The 21,925-nt window shown below is 34.4% G+C and overlaps 1 protein-coding gene across 1 annotated transcript in view; it reads right to left on the bottom strand.

Annotated features, from left to right (window-relative positions):
- CNTNAP2 (contactin associated protein 2) overlaps positions 1-21,925 on the bottom strand; it is a 1,016,974-nt gene that overhangs the window by 274,125 nt on the left and 720,924 nt on the right. The gene's annotated exons all lie outside the window — the stretch shown is intronic.

The following is a 21,925-nucleotide window of genomic DNA, read 5'->3' as shown; positions in this document are numbered from 1 at the left end:
TTAGCTTCTATGTTTCCTGACATGAGAGCCAGGAGCAATTACTAGCCAAATTAAAAAAAAAAAAAAAGGAAGAAAAAAATTAAGATTGTGCCAGTAATAACATTAGGAAAATAAAGATGCCAAAAGCAAGAAAAATTTTTGAAGTTTTTTTTTCTTTTTAGCAGAAACAACAAAAATTAACTATACTGTATAGAACATTTCTTTCCCATCTTCATTTGTAGAAACACATAGTTCAGTTTCTATAGTAAGTCTTCTAATGGAAGAAAAGCTCTCCATAGACTGGGCAAATAGGTACTGGATGTACCTTCATCACACTCACTGAAATGAGTATCACCAGGGGTTAAAAGCAGCACCAATTTAATTTCAAGTAGAAGATGGCCTTTTTGGTTAGTCTTTCAGAAAAGAGCTAATCTGTTGATAAATTGCTCCTGTCACATCCTTTAAATAGGTTGGTTGTCTGAAATAATAGAATGACCTTATTATTCTTTCAGAAATTTTATATTTAGAGAGCAAAAGAAAATTCATCCCAGGTGTATAAAAAAAATTTACTCAGGTATGTGTCCATATAAGTCTAATATCTATCAAATATTTTTTACACTTTATTGAAAATAAAGCAACAAATTTTTACTAGAATTCTAAATATTTTTAATGTTTATAAAAGTTGCTTTCAATAAGACAGAAGAGTTTGATTTAACCTTGTGCATTTTTATTATGTATTTTTATTCCAATTTAGATGGTTTTGAAAAATTTACCCAGTTCAATTCACATTTTCCTTCCCCCTTTATCTTCTCAACTTCTCGCTTCAGAAAGGTCTGGTCTTTGAATTAGGCAGTATGGTACTTCATTTCTTTTGAACATCGGTGTCGACTATTGTATTATTCTTGAAGATGAAATGTCAGATACTATCAAGAAATACACTACTGTTCCTTGCAGTCATGAAGATTTTAACCAGGCCCTGGGTTCCTTATTCATGACATTTTGTGGGAGAAACACATTGTGTTGCATTGCCCAAGTATGTTGCTGGTAAGTGGCTAAATATAAAGCCCACTCTGTCTACATGCAGTGAGGAACTCTGTACGAATCTGACTCAGAAATAGCAAGGAGGTTGTTGTTATACTCTTGAGTGGTAATTTGAAAATAGAAAATAGGAAGAAACTGGAAATAATCTTCCAGCTCTTGTGTTTACACGTGACTGCTGGCAAAACCCCCAAAAATTCTTCTCATGCTGTAAACTCTGTGACAGAAGGTGACTGAAAATGTGTCCTCCCTGATATTATAATTTTTAACCACCATCGATATGCCTTGCAGTTCAACCTCTGCAAAGCATATTAAATTAAAGCTAATAAATGTTTAATTATCTCTATTCACAGGTTAAAAAGTAGGGGTCACGTTGTGTGCTAACACAGGTGCCAAATGCTATTTTCTATCATCAAGTGAAACATGCAGCGTGACCCACACACAAACACCCTAATACAAATACGAAGTCAGAAATACTTCCACTTTGAAAAGGAAAGGTCTGATTTGAAGGAGTTACAGCAAAGTATCTTTAAAGTTCAATCCATTAACTTAATATAATACAAGAATACAAGCTACCTCATAAAATGAGGATTTGTCTGTGACTGTGAAATGCTTCACAGAATGAGATTGCTTGCATCAGAAGATAAGGATTGCACTTCCCATGGAGTGACTTTGTCCAAGCAACCTCACACTTCAGTAGTACACTTGCCAGCAGACCTTACCTGCAAGTGCTACTCAGCAGAAAAGCATTTGGAAAATTTTGAAAGACAATATATACATTATGAGAAACTCAGACCTTGAATTCCCAGTGAAACTGAAAGGCACCAGGATTGATTGCAGGAATTCACTGTTCCCTTGTCTTCTCTTTCTCTTCTTCCTTCACATCTGCCTGCCAAAGGCTTCTGTCATCAGTTGCAGACAGACATCATTCTGGTTTTACCTTTGCTATCCTCTGTGTAAGCCTAGGTTTGTTTCTGGCATTCATGGTTACTGATGGATTTAGCTCCCAGAATTCATAAATCTAAAAATCTCTATGTTACCATACTATAAGAATTTTAAGAGACAGCTATTGAGTCACACTATTATTTCATGAGAGAAAGTTAAAATTTCTATGTTCTTTTCATATTACCTCTACATCAAGTAAGTAGCAGTATTTTTTGAGATAAGCTGCAATTTTCTTTCATCTTACTAAAGCCAATACATGCTATAATTAGTTTTTTCTTACTTGCATATTAGCTTCATAATACTATATTACAAAATTCCATACACATGTAAATTAGACCTAATTGGACTGGCTCATCAATCTGTTCCCCAATTACATAAGAAAAATACATTAACTGAATGTGATTTATGTATAAGGTACTTGTGAATGTTTGTGATGGAATTCATAAAATGCTCATTTGCATGTCCTAATGAGCAGTTTATTAATCTTAAATGCATACAGAAATTAGCAGCATTTTAATCTTCTAAAATGCAGCTTTTTTTATCCTTTCATTAACAACCATCAGTCTTAGTATGAGACAATCTTTAATAGCTTATGGATACAGATTATGAGTGGTTATGTACATATAAAAATATGCACAGATCTTGTGAACAATTTTGCCTTCCCTTCACCCTGAAGAATTACTACAGGAGTAAGGCTTTAATAAAAATAAATTATGAAGCCTTTCCAAGTAGCTATATGTATCTAAATATATAGAGCCTCTTTTCTAAGTGGTCTCATATTTTAAAACACCGCTGGTTAATTTTCCTTTTGGAACAGAGATTGATTACATGAAAGAATTTTTTTTTCATCTTTCATTTCATGTTTATAGAGTGTACATAATATATTTACCTAGAGAGGGGAGGACAGTTAATTAGAAGTCCTAAAAGCCAAATATCAAACATAATATATGTTGCATAACAGCAAAATTTTAAACAACATTGAGAAAGACATTTATCCCCTTTTTTCTGAATCTCAGTTGAACACAGATTGATAACAGCTCTGCTCAGAAAAATATCAGGCAGGTGTGCTTTCTAATTTTAAACTGTAGTAACAGGTCATTGCTGATTGCTGGGCAATGACTCACAGCTTTTGGATTCTTCAGATTGCAATTTGCTTTTGTAAATATGCTATTTTCTGTTACGTATTTTGCATTAAAAGCTTAATGCTCACAATAATCTTTCTTTCTTCCCCTTGTTTAAACTCAAGTGCAGACCAATAAAGCGTCTATTTTACTTATATATTGAGCTGTACCACTTGGAACCTACAAACAACATGTAGCAAGAAACAAATACATGAGCCTTTGGACAAGACTAGATTCATTATTACTGTGTAATGGGTGTCCACTTAGTGAAAAGTCACATAATATTCCTAGGGAGGAAGTCTATGGTCATGGCAGTGTCACTGATAACATTAGTTCTTTCTGTAGGGTCATTCTTACTAGAGTACCAAAAGGACAAGGTGAAAAAGAAATTTAGTGTACTTTAGGCAGGGCAAAAATCATCCTTCTTCTTTTCTTCAGCTCCTGCTCATTCACCAGTCTGAGATGATGTTAGTCATCTTATAGTGACCAGGGAAGGTGGACGCTTCTCTGTCACAGGAACATGCTTGGTGACATATGCCCACAGCACCTAGAATTGCTGTTTTTATTGAGGTGCTCATTTTAGTCTATTACATGCAGAACTCACTTCCATTAAGAATCCAACGTTGTGACCACAGGCACCGAGGAACAACAGCAGTGCCTTTAGATAAAACTCAATAAAGCATTCCTTGTGTGAAACTGCACCATGGTTCTACTTCAAAGAAAACTACAGGAGACAAGCCTCTGTTGCCTCTTTCATTTAAAATGTATATTCAAAGCATAAGTGCTTTCTTCAGCTCTGTTGTTCAAAATACTTTACCAAAATGAAGACTTGGAAATTTCTGTAATTGCTGGGTATCAAAACAATAAAAACTATTTCAAACCCAAGATGCTCTTTTTTATGTGTCTCATTTCAGATATTTCACGCATAATGTCCTAGGGGTTGTGGAGAGAGAAGGAAGCTCTCATTTTAGAAACTCCTAATCTTTTAACCTGGAAATAAGGTTCTTTTAAAGAGGTACATCAGAAATAGAGGTCCTAAAAATCACAAGTTATTTCAACAAATATTGCACAAAGCTTTAAGTGTTCTGAAGCAGAAACACTCCCAAAAGTAGAAACTTGGACTTTTGGCTCCCAGTCCAAAGTAAAGCTGAGAACTTCAGTGTAACACAGAACAAAACTAAAAACAAAAACAAAACAAAACAAAATCAAAAGAAGGAGATGCTGTCCTTGAAACCAGAATATCCTTTTATCAGTGCTTTGGAAAGAAGGGCTCCAAGAAGTAGAATTCATGTCATGCTGTATATAGAAAGAGAAATTTCTTTTTCTGAGTTAAGATATTCTGCTCAGTTTTATCCTTTCTTCTTTAAAATACATTTTGCTTACATATAGAACTTTCATTTGCATGTTTACTTTTTATATTATAAATGCCTGAAAACGCAGAAATATTACTTAATGTACATATTGGTTTGACACCCGTGGTTGAATGTTCTGGTTCACTTTAGAGATAAATAAGTACCAGCCAGATGAGATGCAAATGGTAAAAATAGTACTGAATTTTACACTGAAGAATATTTTAGAAATGAGTATGAATAACAAATTGAACTTGTGATCTATGTCCAGCTGTCCTGACAAAATAGCATGAGAATACAAATATTAATCCTCGCATGATGCATCATTTTGACTACAATTGGTTAAATTTCATGTGGATATGATAAACTACATGTGTCTAGTGTATGCACAGACTAACATCCCTTCCATATTACCTTCCCTGCATTTGTATTCTGCTGCCTGATCAGCACTGAATTAAATCAAAATAGCATTTTCTAATACTATTTTAGTTTGACTAAGTGCTTTGCTTGTCTACTGTTTTGAATTGTAATATGCAATAAGAGCAAATCAATGCAATTCAGGAAGTTAAGTTTTAAGAATTGCCAGAGACTTACATGAGATACAAAGTCATTTACCAGTCTGAAATGAATAGCTTCAGATGTGTATTGTCTCTGAGGTAGCAATCCATAACTAAATCTTTTGGCAGTTATCCATCAGGAAATGTAACATTGTCTAAAAAGTTAAAAGTGCAATCATATCTCATTTGATGCCATATTGTAAGCTCCCAGGGATACTCTACTCATAAAATTGAATATAAGAAAGGCAAATGAAAAAAGTCAGTCTGTGTAACCCAGCTTCTTCAGACAATTAAATCTGATACAGAAAGGGACTACCTTGATTTCTAAAGATGTATAATGATCTTCTATTAACCAGGCCAATAAAAATAACTTCCATCTTTGTTCCAGAATATAACTATTATCCCTGTGTTAATTTTTGATACCTGTGAATTTGCTGCATCTTCAGCTTACCTTGAAGAAAAAACAGAATCTTGAGGGAAAGCTTGAGCTGAATACAAACTCAAAGGTTGCACTTTATTTTACACTAATTTTTCATCTATAATTTTATTTCATAAACATTTCAGGAACCCACTCTTAGCTCTTAACTATTGAAAGAACAGAAAATGAAAATATTTAGTCTAGTCCAAAACGTAAAACAAAAATCATTGGTATTACCTAATCAAAGCTGGAAGTCAGCTTTTGACTAGATGAGAATATTACATACATCTGAAGCAGTATATATATATATATATATATATGTATGTATATGTATGTATATGTGTGTATATATATGTGTATATATATATATATATATATGCGTGTGTATACGTATATTTCATAATTTTGATTTCTCACTGTCCTGGGGTGACTCATTAAAATTGAAACTGAGGAAACAGAAAAGAGATACTAAATCCAATCAAATTTCATAAGATTCCAGTGGTTTTCCTCAAGGATTTATCCTTGCAATGGAAGATGAAGTCACACTTTTTGCAAGGTGAACAGAAATGATGAGTCTAGCTTGGGAGTTTGTGAATCACCACTTAGAAGCCATTAGACTTTGCAACATTTGCTGGTTATGTCTGAGTTAAATGTTCTCTGCTCATCTCTGTAAACTAGCACAAAGCAAAGAGCTGAGTACAGATGAGATTCTTTTGACCTGAGTGCATTTGCTATGTGAATTGGATGGAGATTTTTCATTTCCTGCATCATTCACCATAAGCCAAATGATTCCCCAAAGCTCATACATTCATTACTCTTGAAAACTCAATAAAAAAAAGAAGGTAGAAAGAAAAATATTGTGTTGATTATGAATAAAAAATAGAGATTTTTTTCACTCAGAATTGCAAGTTAAGTTGACAGGCATGTATGCTACCTTGTAACAACAGGAATAAAACCCAGTTTTCTATTTGCTTGAAGACTTCGGCACCAACATAAAATCAACGAAAATCTCGATACCTCCCATACTTCCTATGGATGTTTCAAGCTGTAAGAAATGCAACCCACTAATTTCAGACTTATCCTCAAGGTATAAATAAAGAAAACCTTCTCCCTGTCTCGCATTAGCAAACATTCCACTCCCGATGCTGGAATCCTGCACAGCACTTGGTTACAAGATACAGTCTGACGTATATTTTTTGCCACAGGAAAATGCAAATCACAACAATCTTAAACATGTAATCATCTAACCCTACTGCCATAAGGCTGAGAGAGTATCAGCAAAGCATTTTATCAGCAGCAAATCTAAGCCTGCTCTTGCACTGCCCATGGGCCCCGTGTGACAGCGGGAAATGCGGAGACCAGTTTTATGAGCCAGCTGTGTAACTAGTCATCCACAAGTTCATCTTCTCCAATACTGAAGACCAAATACATCCTTATTGTGGCTCGATGACCTCCGGACGTGACCTCCATTCTTCTTAAGAATGAATATTTTATCAGCAGCAAATCTAAGCCTGCTCTTGCACTGCCCATGGGCCCCGTGTGACAGCGGGAAATGCGGAGACCAGTTTTATGAGCCAGCTGTGTAACTAGTCATCCACAAGTCCATCTTCTGCAATACTGAAGACCAAATACATCCTTATTGTGGCTCGATGACCTCCAGACGTCCCTTAAGAATGGAGAAATTCTTGTGTGATTCTAATTACAACTTCTGTAGTAGTAACAACATACTCTCTAAACTTGATTAACTGCTACAACCCAGTAATAAAATCTGTACCAATAGCCCAAGCCCAAGGATCTTCCCCAGTGTGGTTTAAAGTTTCCAGGCTTATGGTGACAGTACAGAATTATTGCTAAACCTCAGAAAATGTCAATATTAATTAGACAGTATTGAGTTAAAATATTAAAGATTAAAAAAATAGGTTAAAAGAAAAACTGAAAGCTGTAATTTCAATATGAACCACAGTGGACTTATCTCAAGCCCCTAGCCTTAGAGAGGACAAGAAGTGAACATTCCTGGACTTTCAGGTTCCACATCTAAGCCAGAAACCTTGGAATGCATCTGTAATATCTCTCTTTTCAATATAGTTTCCTTCCCCCAGAGTACTGAACATTTTGTGAAAGGTTCTAATTTGTGAAATTCCTTCATTCACATATAGATTAAAGATTCACCTTCTTTAATCAGAAAACGTCAAAGCATCTCTCAATTCTTTCTGTTAACAGGAAATAAAGTTGCTATAGATTTTGATTTTTTTAATCTTACTGAAATCCACCTAATCTATCTGAATGCCTCAGTCTACCAGATGGGTAGATCTGAATAGTTAAGTACCAAGCATACTTTGTGATATCAAAATGCTTATGAAACCAATGATAGGTGTTTTAAAGTAACCGATCAGGATCATGAGTACATGATAATGGTAAACAAGAAAGCCAGTATGGGAAGCTACAGATTTTTGCCCAATCTGTCTCACAAAGACCGAAGAAATGTGAAACAGAGGGATGGGAAGGTAATCTTTTAAGAACTGAGAAAATTTTTGTGCTAGGCAATAAAAAATATTTTCTTGTCCTAGTCTCAAAAAGATGAATGATTTAGGACAGCTGAGATGGGATATCACATTTAAGCTGTTGAACTACAAGGGCACTAGACTACTTCCTTCTGAGGCCAGTGTGGTAATTGAACCTTGGGAGCATTCAAATGGACCAAATATATGGACAATCACACATTGGAGGTTAAGCCCACATGCCAAATGCTGATAGATGATAACCTTTTCAAAGCTGAACCACAGTGGACTTATCTCAAGCCCCTAGCCTTAGAGAGGACAAGAAGTGAACATTCCTGGACTTTCAGGTTCCACATCTAAGCCAGAAACCTTGGAATGCATCTGTAATATCTCTCTTTTCAATATAGTTTCCTTCTGCCAGAGTACTGAACATTTTGTGAAAGGTTCTAATTTGTGAAATTCCTTCATTCACATATAGATTAAAGAATAACCTTCTTTAATCAGAAAACTTCAAAGCATCTCTCAATTCTTTCTGTTTACAGGAAATAAACTTGCTATACATTTTGATTTTTTAATCTTACTAAAATCCACCTAATCTATCTGAATGCCTCAGTCTACCAGATGGGTAGATCTGAATAGTTAAGTACCAAGCATACTTTGTGATATCAAAATGCTTACGAAACCAATGATAGGTGTTTTAAAGTAACTGATCAGGATCATGAGTGCATGATAATGATAAACAAGAAAGCCAGTATGGGAAGCTACAGATTTTTGCCCAATCTGTCTCACAAAGACCGAAGAAATGTGAAACAGAGGGATGGGAAGGTAATCTTTTAAGAACTGAGAAAATTTTTGTGCTAGGCAATAAAAAATATTTTCTTGTCCTAGTCTCAAAAAGATGAATGATTTAGGACAGCTGAGATGGGATATCACATTTAAGCTGTTGAACTACAAGGGCACTGGACAACTTCTTTCTGAGGCCAGTGCGGTAATTGAACCTTGGGAGCATTCACATGGACCAAATATATGGACAATCACATCTTTTGGAGGTTAAGCCCACATGCCAAACGCTGATAGATGATAATCTTTTCAAAGCTTATACGACAGCTGAGATGGGATATCACATTTAAGCTGTTGAACTACAAGGGCACTAGACTACTTCCTTCTGAGGCCAGTGTGGTAATTGAACCTTGGGAGCATTCAAATGGACCAAATATATGGACAATCACACATTGGAGGTTAAGCCCACATGCCAAATGCTGATAGATGATAACCTTTTCAAAGCTTATATAATTTAAGGGATCTCTTCTGCCACATTCATATTCCAAGAATAATAGCTTTTACTAACTGGTTCAATTTATCTCATATGCATATTAAAATCTCCTTTTAAGGGACAAGATATGACAAAAAAATTAACAGGTTTTACAGACACCTACAGAATGGTATCATATAGATGATACCAAAACTGCCAGATACAGTATTGTAGACAACAAGAAAGAATCTTGATTTTTGCTTTGTTTGCTCTATTTACTCACTGTTCTAACTCAAGCTTGATTTGAAAGCATGCTGTAAATTGGTTCCCCTAAAAATTACAATCCCTGCCTGAAGCTATTTCCATTCTTTCTTCTAGGTCAAAAATGGTAAAGATGATTTTTAAGCAACTCTTTTTCATTTCTGTTATAATAGAAAACACTTTGACATATTAAATCATGACAGTATTTTAAGTAACATTTTATAGTGTGATCACTCAAAGGGATAGCTCATAAAATAATGAATGACAATGCAAATGGGTCACTTTAATGTGTCTCATTGTTTTATTGAGTAGTTATACTTTTTGTAGCTGGATTTTGAAATAATAATGAACTTTTAAGAAAATAGTGAATTTCAAGGTTACTGCAGAGATTCAGCACCATTCTGTGCCTGAATGAAGTTCATTGAGCCAGCTGAAAGAAATATCTCTGAAGACTCATCTGTAGAAGTCTCCTCATTATAATGATCATTTTATTTTTCAGAAAAACAGAGCATTGCATGAAGCTCCAGAAATTCAGCCACTCTCTCTTGCATACAGCCTTCAGATTTATAGTCCACAGACTGGACTGGGTGATAGAGTTCCATAGGCTATTCCCAGGAAAGCTCTTACTAATAGTTGAGGTAATACTTTCCAGATATGCAGCACTGTCAAATTAATGCAAATGGTTTTTTTGTTTGTTTGTTCGTTCTGTTTTGTGTGTTTGTTTTTTTTTGTTGTTGTTTTTTTTTTTTTGGTGGAGGAGCAATACTTTTGCATTTCAGCCTCAGCCAACACAAGTTTCCCTTCCAGAGGAATTGACATACAACTAACCTGAGTACACACCAGTACCTGTTCTCGTTTACCTTGCTTTAAGAGCAAATTCAACAGGAAGCTTGCTGCATACTTGCTGCATATTAAATTCTACTACTCCTTGCAAAAGTCCTTGAGTATTCCTGCCAAAAATTATTTACACTTATGGCTATAAGTAAGGAAAACAGAACCTGGCTCCAGATAGGCATTTATGAGGTATTCATCACCTCGTAAGAGGACATAGGATTACCTTATGTGCAATTTCTCATTTCTTTATTTTTCAAAACTAACTTTGGAATGAGTGCAATTGAAGCAGTATTACAAAAGTAGAAAAAAATGGATATATCTTGCAGGTGGGCATTTATGTCCTTTTATTTTTGAGTAATAAAATCTTTGTCATTCTAGCCACCCTTTAAATTTAATAAAAATGGCAGCATATGGCTGTTTACAGAGAACTAATTAGTCCATTTCCCTAAATATGCTTTTACACTCCAAAATATTAAAATTGAAATGCAAATTGTACCATGCAGATGAGAATTAAGGAGAAATTATTTGTATTTAACTGCCTGAAGACAGCCAAATCCTCCTCACATCTTTCACCCTCCTCTTCAGTTTAGCCAAAAGGTATATTGAATAAAGATGATAATAATGTCAAACCACCCCCTTGTTTACTTCTGGGCCTTCTTTATGCATATGCTTCATCATCCAAACATGAACTATCTACAACATCTGTAACAAGGAAAGAGGATGAAAAAGTATATCCAACCGGTCACCTGCTCAGATCTGGAAAGCCTCCAATCCCACACAAGAAATGTTTTCCATGCACATTTATAACAAAATGATTAAGCAAGATTCAAATCCCTTACATATGGCTGCATATCTGCATGGAATACTGCATGTGACCTTCTAAAGGACAGAAACTGCTGTGTTAATCCACTTAATGGTCTCCCTATGGTTTGTTCCTCTGGTCTATAGCAATGGGTAACACCAGATGTTTCGGAAAAAACTGTGGAAAGTGATAAAAGTGATTATGTATTTCTGCACAGCAGTGGGATATTTAGTCATAACCACAGATGATGCTTACACTATGTTACAACATAATGTAGCAGACTGTAAGTTCTACTTTAGCTAGTACAACTGCTGACAGCTTTTATTCATGCTACTTAAATGACCAAACTCCTACCTCATGGCAGAAGTGTGCTGTTTCTGTATGATCTCAAGGTCTATTTCACTATAAATTGGTAATATGCTTTCTGGGAAATATCAAATTACTATGACACAAGCACTACTTCTTCTGATAAAAATGGAGTCAAGCCTCGTGTCCTCATCCAAGGGGTCCCCGCTTAAACAAGATTCTTCTATATCTTAAAAAAAAAAAAAAAGAAAAAAAAGAAAAAAGTTTGCATGAAGCAATTAAAATATCACTGCGATTTTCCATAGTAGTCAACTCACTCTGCCATTAACCTATAAAAACAAATGTTTATATTTGGGGTAAAAAAGGCCTCACAAGGCTAAAGAGGAGATTATTCAAGCTGAAGATGCTCCATTTTAAACAAAAAATAGTGGAATGGAATATATCAACGCACATGTATAACAAATGTAAGAACAAAATCAGATTGAAATTACACACAGACACAAAGGCCCCCTCTGTGTTCCTGACTTCTCTTCTGTCTGAAGAGAAATAGCTGCTGTCAAAGAGTGGTAATGATGTCTCCAAGATTCATTGTTCCAGAAGATGTCAATGCAGATACAGACAGTGCCTCTAATGCCTTCAATTAGCTTGTGTCCATCATGAGAATCACAGGATTGCTTAAGGTGCTGTTAATCTGGTTTATACACAGATATAATGGATATAATAATTAGATTCTTCCTACACCTTCCAAATGGAGGTTAAAGCTTTTTGACTTTGTCTAAAGGGTGATGTCTAATGAGAAATGACATGCATCCAGTAAGTTTTTGAATATTCCACCAATAGCTGATGGTTTGGAGAGAAGATAATTTACTTCTAAAGCTGTTTCTACATTTCCTCTAATGTCTGGATCTTCATAACTAGTTTATCAGGAAAGTAACTTGAGGAATTTTAGTTACTTGTAGCATAATGTTTGGTAAACAGGGTGCCCGGGAGGAAAAATCCTTTTTGGGAGCAACATGGTGCTCACTTGGTGCTCTTAAGGGTCTGCTTCAACCTAAATAATGCTATGATTCTATGAAAATCAAAAAACGTCCAGATATTTGCAAACTCTCTCTGTTGTTAGTCTACTCTTTCCCAGTCATGAAACTATGAGCTTAGGAAGGTGCACTTTATATGACATTTCCCTGATAAGAACAAACAAGTCTGCAAGAAAGGACTGCCTTGCATCTTGACAGAGAGCTGTCACTAGTGTTGTTGGCTAGAAATGAGAGAAGGAATGTGGGGTAGAATGTCCCCAGTCGCTGCAGGGCAGTCCCATGACCTGGGTGTTGGACAGAAATGTGGTTTATCTAATAAAATACAAGAAAGACATTCCTGTGAAAAATACAACAACAGAGAGCCTCAGCCAACTAGAGATATCTTGACTGATCTGCAGTGAAGGTGAACACAATAATAGAAGTACAAACACTAACAGAAAGCACATTGGAAATATGTTGATCAAACTAATAATTAGATAGTGTGTTTTTTTAATAACAGATTTTAAAAAAAAGTTTCTAAGGAGTACAATCTCACCAAATTCAGTCTTGTAGATGGAGGAAAAAAAGGGAAAATCCATGATGGGTACCCAGTAGCATACTGTGAACCAATGTAGCAGGGATAAAAGTGGAAATCCCAGTCACCCAATTCCTGCATTTAGTCTATAGTCATTATACATTCAAGCTCCCTAGCCAGGATGTAAACCATCCTTGAAATGACAGGAAAAGGAAGATCTCTGTATAAAAGAAACCATATCTTTTCTTAGATGATGAAAGGTTTAAACAATTTCACAGACAAATTATTATAAAAGATTGCAAATGAAATAATGATCCTTATCTGAACTGTAATTTCCCTTAAATCATGAAACAAAATACCTTCTCAGAGGAGAAATGAAATAGTATAAAGATTTCTGATTGGTATGCAAATGTGTTTGGCTTCAGATACTAATAGAGAACTACTTTAAAGAGGTATTTCCACTCAATAAGCATAAGTAAGCCAAATACTATTTTCCTTCTGCCTCTGCTCTCTGGTTGCTACTCTGGACTTAGATACCTGCTTTTATTTCTTGATTTATCAAGGTGTATGTGGCTTGCTTCTTATTCAATAGGAAAAAAAATTATATATAATTATCAGGAATGATAAATATATATATATATAATTATATATATAATGAATGAACTTCATCAAACAGCCTAGTTGTGTTAGCAATACACTCAGTTCTATTTAGCTGAGGCTGTTTTCTTTCTTCCCTTTCATCAACACCAAGCACTTTTAAATATTGTAGAGAATTCTGAACTCTTAGGTACATGAGAACAAAAAAAAAGAAGAAAATATAAATAATGATTCATTCACCATGTACTGAAAAGAATAAATTATGTCAATGAGGAATTAATTAACATAACACCTTTAATTTAATAAATTTGACCCTATGTGCTGAGTGCAGAAGGGTGAAACATTCACAGTACTCTTCATGCACAGCTTTACATCTTCGCTTGGAAGGACAGAGGTGAATGAAAATCAGTTTGAGCACTACCTTCACTGTCTAAACAACTGAGCAAAGCTAGAGTACTATTTTGGCTTCCTTCCAAAATTCTAGGTGGCTCAGCTGAATAAACTCAGCTGTGTGTGGTGAGAGGCTAAGCCTAATCACTTTGGGAAACATCCCCAGCACTGGCTCTAGCACAATGCATTCAGCATGTTTAACCCCTGAGGGACACAACTCACAGAGAGACATTTCATACTACAGACAGATAATATGGTCCTTCAAGGAGTTAATGGTGTTCATCCAAAACCTAAATTCTTTCAAGCTGTCTGTATAGCTTCACACAGCTGCAATGCACTTTTAATTTTATTAGGAATTTAATAATTCAATGTACTTGGTGACAAACAATCCTAGAGACCAACAAATGTTCTTGATCAAATGACTTTAAAATGCATAAAACTAAGTTACAATTCATGCAATCAAGAAATTTTGGCCACATGCCTCCTCCAGAGATTTTAAAATTCATAAAAAGACAAAAATCAAAAAACAAGGATTTTAAAGAAATCCACACTCTTCATGTTTCTGAATAGGTTCAGCTTTACCACCCTTATACTGGTATATATTCTTATTATAGGCTTTCATGCAAAATGTTAATGTACCATAAATTCTTCAGAAATATCAAATCTATAATTACATATGCTACACTCCTGACAATTTGCTTGTATTTTGATGTGAAAACATCATACTATCAAACAACCCTCACTCTATTCCCCTTTATAGTCCAGAGTGATAGGTATTTGTTTAGAAAAATTAGCCAGCTGGAAAGACAGAATGATGGGGATAGAACTACCCATGAAGAGAAAATCATTGATTTTGAAGCCCTTTTAGAAAGAGTACATCTATTCAATTTGTTGTCTTCTGTTAAAGAAAGCACACAGAAGAGTATCAGAGCAGCATTATCATAACCCATGCCAAAATAAAAAAGGATGTTAGATGAAGAGGATCACCTTTGACATTTCATCAGGAGTGCTAAGTCTGTATGAAAAATAACGCTGCTAATACCTTTTTCATTTTGCTATGAATATCCCAATAAAAACTTCACTGGTCTATTTGCAGATAAATACTACAACATTTTTTATGAGTGTGACTCATGGATCTGCAAGGTTAAGGCAATTTTTTTCCATGATCTATAGTTTCACGTGCTCTTTTTGTGCATTCAGGCTACAGCTCTCAATCAGCTTCTCAAAATTACTTCCAAAATAACTCAATAGCACTGTGTACTATTCAATCAGAAAAAGCAGTCTGCATCCCACTCATTAATTCTAAAGTATAACTTATAAATATTATTTTAGAAATATATGTATAATATAAATAGGGAAATAAACTTCTACAAATACATTTGTCCATGCACACACAGAAGCATTAACAGGAAACATTACCATAAGATAAACAACTCAAATAATCAAATAGAATTCAGAAAAAGAGTAGAAATTTATATAGCACCTATATCACATTTAGATAGAGTATTTTCATACAGCTAGTGCATATGCAAGATTAACATCCTCTTTGGCAAATTATTCCACTGTATTTTTTTTTTATTATCTCAGAAGAATTTGGTATTAGTCCAGGTTCCAGAGCAGATACCAAATTTGATTATGTGGTCTATTTCCAAGAAACTAATTTCTTGGTGAAAGACATGACATGGTCATTGGAAATTACTCCTGACCTCACTGAATGATCATAGGTGGTGAGAGCTGAGACCAGAGTTGGGAGACATCACAGAAGTGTTTGTACTTCAAGGTGCTTGTCCAAAGACTTCCATGTCCCTCTAGATGGCTTATCCTTCCCAAATGGAAATTAAATCCTACTTATTAGTGCGTGCAAGAAAAGGACCACAGACCCAAAAAGCCGTTCTGGAAATCCATTTATGATCAGAGACCTCTAGCAGAAAATATGCTCAAATGAGTCAATTGCTCTCTTTTCCCCATGTGGCTGATTAAAGCAGGGTTGGATTCAACCTGCCTTCCTCCAGATAGCCCTATCAACTGCCATAAAAGTATTTCTCCTCTCTGAGGATTGCACATGAAATGTTGTGCCCATTAAAGAATATCTTAAGATGAGACTTTGACAAAGTCTCAGCCAGCCTTGACTTGAACTGGAGACTCTTAGATTCTTCTTTTCAGCAGCATTTTCAGAAGCCTTCCTATGAAGCAGTAGTATGCTTAATCACAGGAAACATTTCTGATAGAAAACCAGCTCTCATTGTTATGGATCTTCTGATGTGGAAACACTCCCTCCCAAGTTTCATTTGTTACAACTTCTAAGCAAGAAAGAGCAAGATGAAGACAAAACTATGTAATTATATAGAGTCAATGACAGATGTTGCAAACTGTGGTAGAAGCAAAAGAAATAAAGGATTAATGGCAGTTACAATAATAACAGAAATCAAGAAATAACAGCAATTAAGTCAGGTAAGCCAGACTACTAGAGCAGCAATAAGGAAAAAAGAAAGAGTTACAATCATCTTAGGAGTTTCTTTCTCACTAAAAGATGTTCATGAAGCAACAATTTAACCTCCAAGCATTTGAATCAAAGTCTGGTATCAGCAACAATCCATAAATATTACTTAAGTGAAGAAAAATACGGGCAGAATGCAAACCTGAAGTAAATTGTTGGGAGTATATCCCCTAGTCAGGAGCTGTATTACTCTTCTTCATCAGAAAACTTTCCTGTTTTATTTTAACATAACTTATCATCTGAATACTTTAACATAGCTTATCACCTCAATATTAGCTATGGAAAAGCTAAACTTGGCTCAAAAAGGCAAAATGACCAATGTGACTTATGTATGAGGTGTTCAAGCACTCCATGCACTAAAGTGAAAATGCAATGAAAAATTAAATTATATTACTCAATAAACTGAGGTGAAAAGATATTAATGTTACTTGTTGGGAGAAGTGGTTCCATAAGAGTTCTATATATTAATTCATTAGCCCTCCCCTATTTTTTACTTTAACATTTTCCTAGTTGTTCACTGTTTTGTTGTAAAAGTCTGTAGTTTTTTAAATTGAACTCTATCCTTAGCTATACCTTCTCTTAAGATGAGACAGATGTAAATCCTTAGACTCTCCTTTTTGCCATTTCCTTGGGGCAAGTATATGAGGGTAGAACTATCTCAGTATATTTAAGGATTTACACTCTACTGACAACTATAGCTAATTAGTGAGGGTGCAAAAAACAAAGAAAATAAAAAGGACAAATTAAGTCAACAATAATTAAGGCAGAATACAATTACAGTACTAATTAGAATAGTTTTCCAGTAGGAATGGATAATTTAAATATGAACGAAACACAATAATGAATGACTCTGCTGCCTCAACATCTCTTTTACTTTCCAGTACTCTGAGAATAGCATTGATAACATCACCAGATTTTTCCCCATCTATAATTCCAAATATTTTGTTGTATTTTTATGATTTATTTGAAGAATGCTCTTTTATGACGTTACCAATCTTCCTTTCAGCTTAAATGCCATGATTATTGCTTTTCAAAACAGAAAGACTGTTGTTTAAAAATTTATCCTTGAGAGTCTCCCAAAAAATAACTAAAAGTAAGTAATTAGCTTCTACATTAAACAGTTCTTAAGTAATTTACTAGAATATTTCTACACTTAGTTTTAGTGTGTATTTCTAGGGCAACAATAGCAAGTGATGCAGAACATCTATTTATACAAAGGAATACCTACTACCTTTGAATAACTCTGATATGTTGCATTTTCACTCCCCAAAATTTGCATATTGTGCTACCATAAACTTAGTGTCTCCTGAGTGAAACCAATTAAAGTTATTAGATATAACACCGTTTTCACAATCAGTATGGAGAGACCTTCAGTCTTCCTATGAAACCAAGTAATTAAGTAATTGAAAAGTTGAAATTCAGATATTTTCACAGAAGTTTTCTTCCTCAGATATTTTATTATCATGATCAACCAAGCAAAGTAAATAAAACAATCTGTTTTTCAATATAATATGTTTAAGAAGAAAAGAATATAAACAAATACAGTACTACCATAAGGAATCTAAATGGGAAAGCTGCAAAAGCATTGATCTGAGACAATAAAATATTCAGTGAATTTTTGAATGCATGCAAACTGGACAAAAATGTCTTTGTCAAGATTGGCAGATTTTTAAAATTAGGCTGAAAACAGAAACAATAAACTGTCTTGCTTGATCTTGAGTTCAACAAAAGAACCCTATCCTAAACCAGAAAGCCTTTTGCATGATCTTCCATATCCTTGCAATATGGAAAATGAAACAATTCTGCAAATTTAATCTATAATTGTTTTAAGACAGTTTTACCTCCTGAATTGCCCATATGAAAAAGAGAAACAAAACATTTAATTATGCTGACAGAAGAACTGAAATGGTACTGTATGAGTTTAATTAAAGTGAATAGTTCATCTGATGATAATTTTTTTCAAAATTCATAATAATGGCATTAGCAAGTTATTAAATATTAAAAATAATTGAGAATATTATGTTTTGTAGGGTTATCGGGTTGACTAATAATTTTAAATTATTTTCTGGGTAATGATTTGCTGCAGTTTTGGCTGTTGCTGTACATATATTCTTCAGCTGGGTATTTGGTTTGGACCAATGGCTATTTCTTATCTCCAATAGTTCAGTATGTGCCTGAATACTACAATCAGACAAATCTGATGGCAAACACCTTCTGGAAGGTAAACACTATGCTTAGTGAAGGAAAGGGAAAGCAAAAAAGGAATGCAAAGGAAATCACTCCTGATCCCATTCAGGCAGACCACTGCCCAGCCATTCTCCAAGCAACAGTTAACTTGAAAATCACGTTGCACGTTTGCTTCCTCTACCCCAGAGTTTGTAGGCATGACGATTCCATGATTCCATGAATATTCACTTTTCCCCATCATATTTTTATTCTTTGTTTCAAACACTTAATTGATTTTTTTTTTTAATGCGCCTTAAAAACATAATTCTCCAAACCTGCAGTGGTTATGGAAAGCATAATTATATCTCTAAGCACTATCATGTGTATCACAATTCCTTTTTCTTTGTACAGCATGACTTTTCCTTTTGCAAAGAAAAGATGAATGCCATTCTGCCATCGTGTACTGATCTGAGGCAATGATATTGCTCACTGATTGTCGCTTCACTTCGTATTTCATATCTTGTAATTTTCCCATAAATTACCTGAGGATGTGCTCCATGTTAATGCAGAATTCAGTAGCAACCAACCATTTGCATGAACCCATATAACGAGCATCGTAGCAATGCTTTTCACACTGTTATTAACATAAATTGCCACCTTCCTAATATCTGTTCTTATTTACAGCTGACAGGATGGAGGAATTATCTAGGTGTAGAGTCATTCCTGATGTAAATCCCCATATTTAATACTGTTTAAAAAACAATTTGCAGGCAAAGTATGCTGACCTGTGGTTGTGGGCCAGCAGTAATTTCAAACAGCGAAGGAGACAAATGCTATAAATAAATTGGAAGGAAAAATACTATAACACAAATATACTGAAATATCTGTAATGTGAAAGAATAATTTTGACTACCATACACTTAATATTGTACTGACCAGATTGAAATATATTACCTAATTTCTTCTAATATATTTAGAATAAATATTTTTCTAAATCCACAAAACATCTGAGCAAGTAAAATAACAGATTTCCTCTCATCCCTATTTCATATACTAGGATATGAAATCACTTCCATTTCCAAATTTGAAAAATAAGTTTCAAGGAAAAAAAATTTAGTCCCTAGTCCTTAAAAGTCAATCAAGTTCCCATTAGAGTTGATGAAAGGACAATTAATTGGAAAATAAACAAGATCTGTTCTTTCTTATTTAGTGTAAAAAGCCAGAACCCTATCAAATGACAGCAGTACTTCTGGATAACTGCAGGATGAGGATGATTGTGGTTGTGCAATGCAGGAAGTTATTTTCCTCTGAAACACGATACACTTCAGTATGTCTTATTGACAGAAATATCCTGTATAAATCATATAATAAAATATAACTGTAGTAATTTCGTCAGACAATTAACCTAATAAAAATAAATGAAAATAAAAATTACTAGATTCTTTAATAACTCTGATAAATGTTGTCCATCTTGAATATAAATACAAATCAAGTAGAAAAGATGCAAATGTACTAACTCAGCACAAGTCTGACCTCTGCAACTTGGAACAAATTAATTTTGGTTCTAAACATCTTTCCCTTCTGAAAACATGGCTTTTAGCTAAAGAAACTTCAGTGTCAAACTCATCACATTGTTTAGATCAAAGACAACTTCAGGAAAAATGAACCCATAAAAACTGAATTACTGTTTTATATTTTCAAATAATAATGTAGTTATTAATTTATAGTGATTACTTGTAAAATGTAAATAATATAATAGCTTGACCTGATAAAGCTGATCTTTTAAAATTAGATTTTAAAAAAATATTTGTCCTGTTTTTCTTATTCTCCCGCACAGTCAGACAAGCAAAAATAAATTGTTCCCACAGCCCTATATCAGCTGTTGTAGGAGACTCTTTGCCATCTGATAGGTGCCAGGTGAAGCTTATATTACATTCAGCACATGAACAGGATAAAGTAGACTGAGACTTTCATTTTATCTTGGTAGCAGAGCAGCCACACAGTAAACACAATTTTCAATCACTACTGTTTTTTGTGGGATCCAAAATGGTCAGACCCAATTGTAGATCTCTGCATTTCAATATTTTCAAAATTTTCTAAAAATACTAGTTTTCAATTATTAAAAGCATTTGTGATGCAAACCTTTCAGCTTCTTTATGTTCTTCAGTCACAGGTTTTGAATTAAATTGGAACACCTATTTAAGTTAGAGTTAATACTTAAATTGATGAGATGCACTTGGTTGAATCTTCTAAAGAGACTCTAGGAAAGGAACTTCTTGGACTGTGATTCCTTTTTAACTTTTATTTATATAATTTTGTATCAGAGAGTGAAAAGTGTACTGAACACAAGAGCTTATGAAGAGAATTTTAGTGCATCCTAAAAGCAGAATTCAAGAGTTGATAGCCCTTTAAGGGGCCAGTTCAATTTCAAAGCCACTTTAGATTAGGACATATTTCTAAAAGTCCTATGTTCATCAAAGCAAATGTGGATTTAATGTACCATAAAAATCCTGTGATGTTTTTTATGAAACTGGAAAGCACTTAGTTCTAAAATGTTTTTGAATGAAAGCAGCAGCAGCTGTTTTTTCCCTCACTGTCCAGGACATGTCCAGACACTCAAAGTAATTTTGTTATTTTTTGGCCTACAGCTTCCTCTGCATTCTCAAAAAGCTTCATTTTTAAAACACAGCAAATCCCATTAAAGTTATTCAAAACCTGAAAGCAGCTTGTGTGGCAAATTGAATTTTCAGTATTCTACTGACCTCAAGGAAGTTACACTAGATATGACTTTATTCAACTTAGAACTTTGAAGTACTGTTGAATTTTTCCAACTGCATGAAGCTATCCAACCATTTTTAATACTCCATATTTTTATTATTCTGCACCACCTCCACACTTTCTACAGTCCTTCCATGGCACTAATCTTCACTTCCCCAAGCCAAGCTAGTATTAGTACGATAGTTCCAAGTAAACTAACTCCAATTTGAGAACAAAGAAATTAAGGTCAACAAGGATCCCCTCAGTATATTTTCACTGGCTTCCAGAAAGCTTTCATCTACTATAGACACAATGATTTGAATTCTCCATCATCTCCTAGAAATTGCACTATTACCCTCTTCCCAAGCAGCTTCCAAATTCCACAGTATTGAAACTATACATTAGTATTGAAGCTATGCATCAATATAGTTTTTACTCTTTTTTTACAAAGTTATTATTAAAATGCTCATCTAGAGTTGAAAATTTAGACTGTATATTGTGAATATTTTGAATATTCTTGACCTTCTGACATGCCTGCATTTAAGAAGTGATAACTCTTAGATATATTTGAACAACTTTTTCCAAAATAGATATATAAAAGAAATTGCAT

Source organism: Passer montanus, unplaced genomic scaffold (genome assembly GCF_014805655.1).
Source record: "Passer montanus isolate IOZ18808 unplaced genomic scaffold, ASM1480565v1 scaffold32, whole genome shotgun sequence".
In the NCBI taxonomy this organism is placed as follows: Eukaryota; Metazoa; Chordata; class Aves; order Passeriformes; family Passeridae; genus Passer; species Passer montanus.
This window is presented reverse-complemented; position numbering and strand designations above follow the sequence as displayed.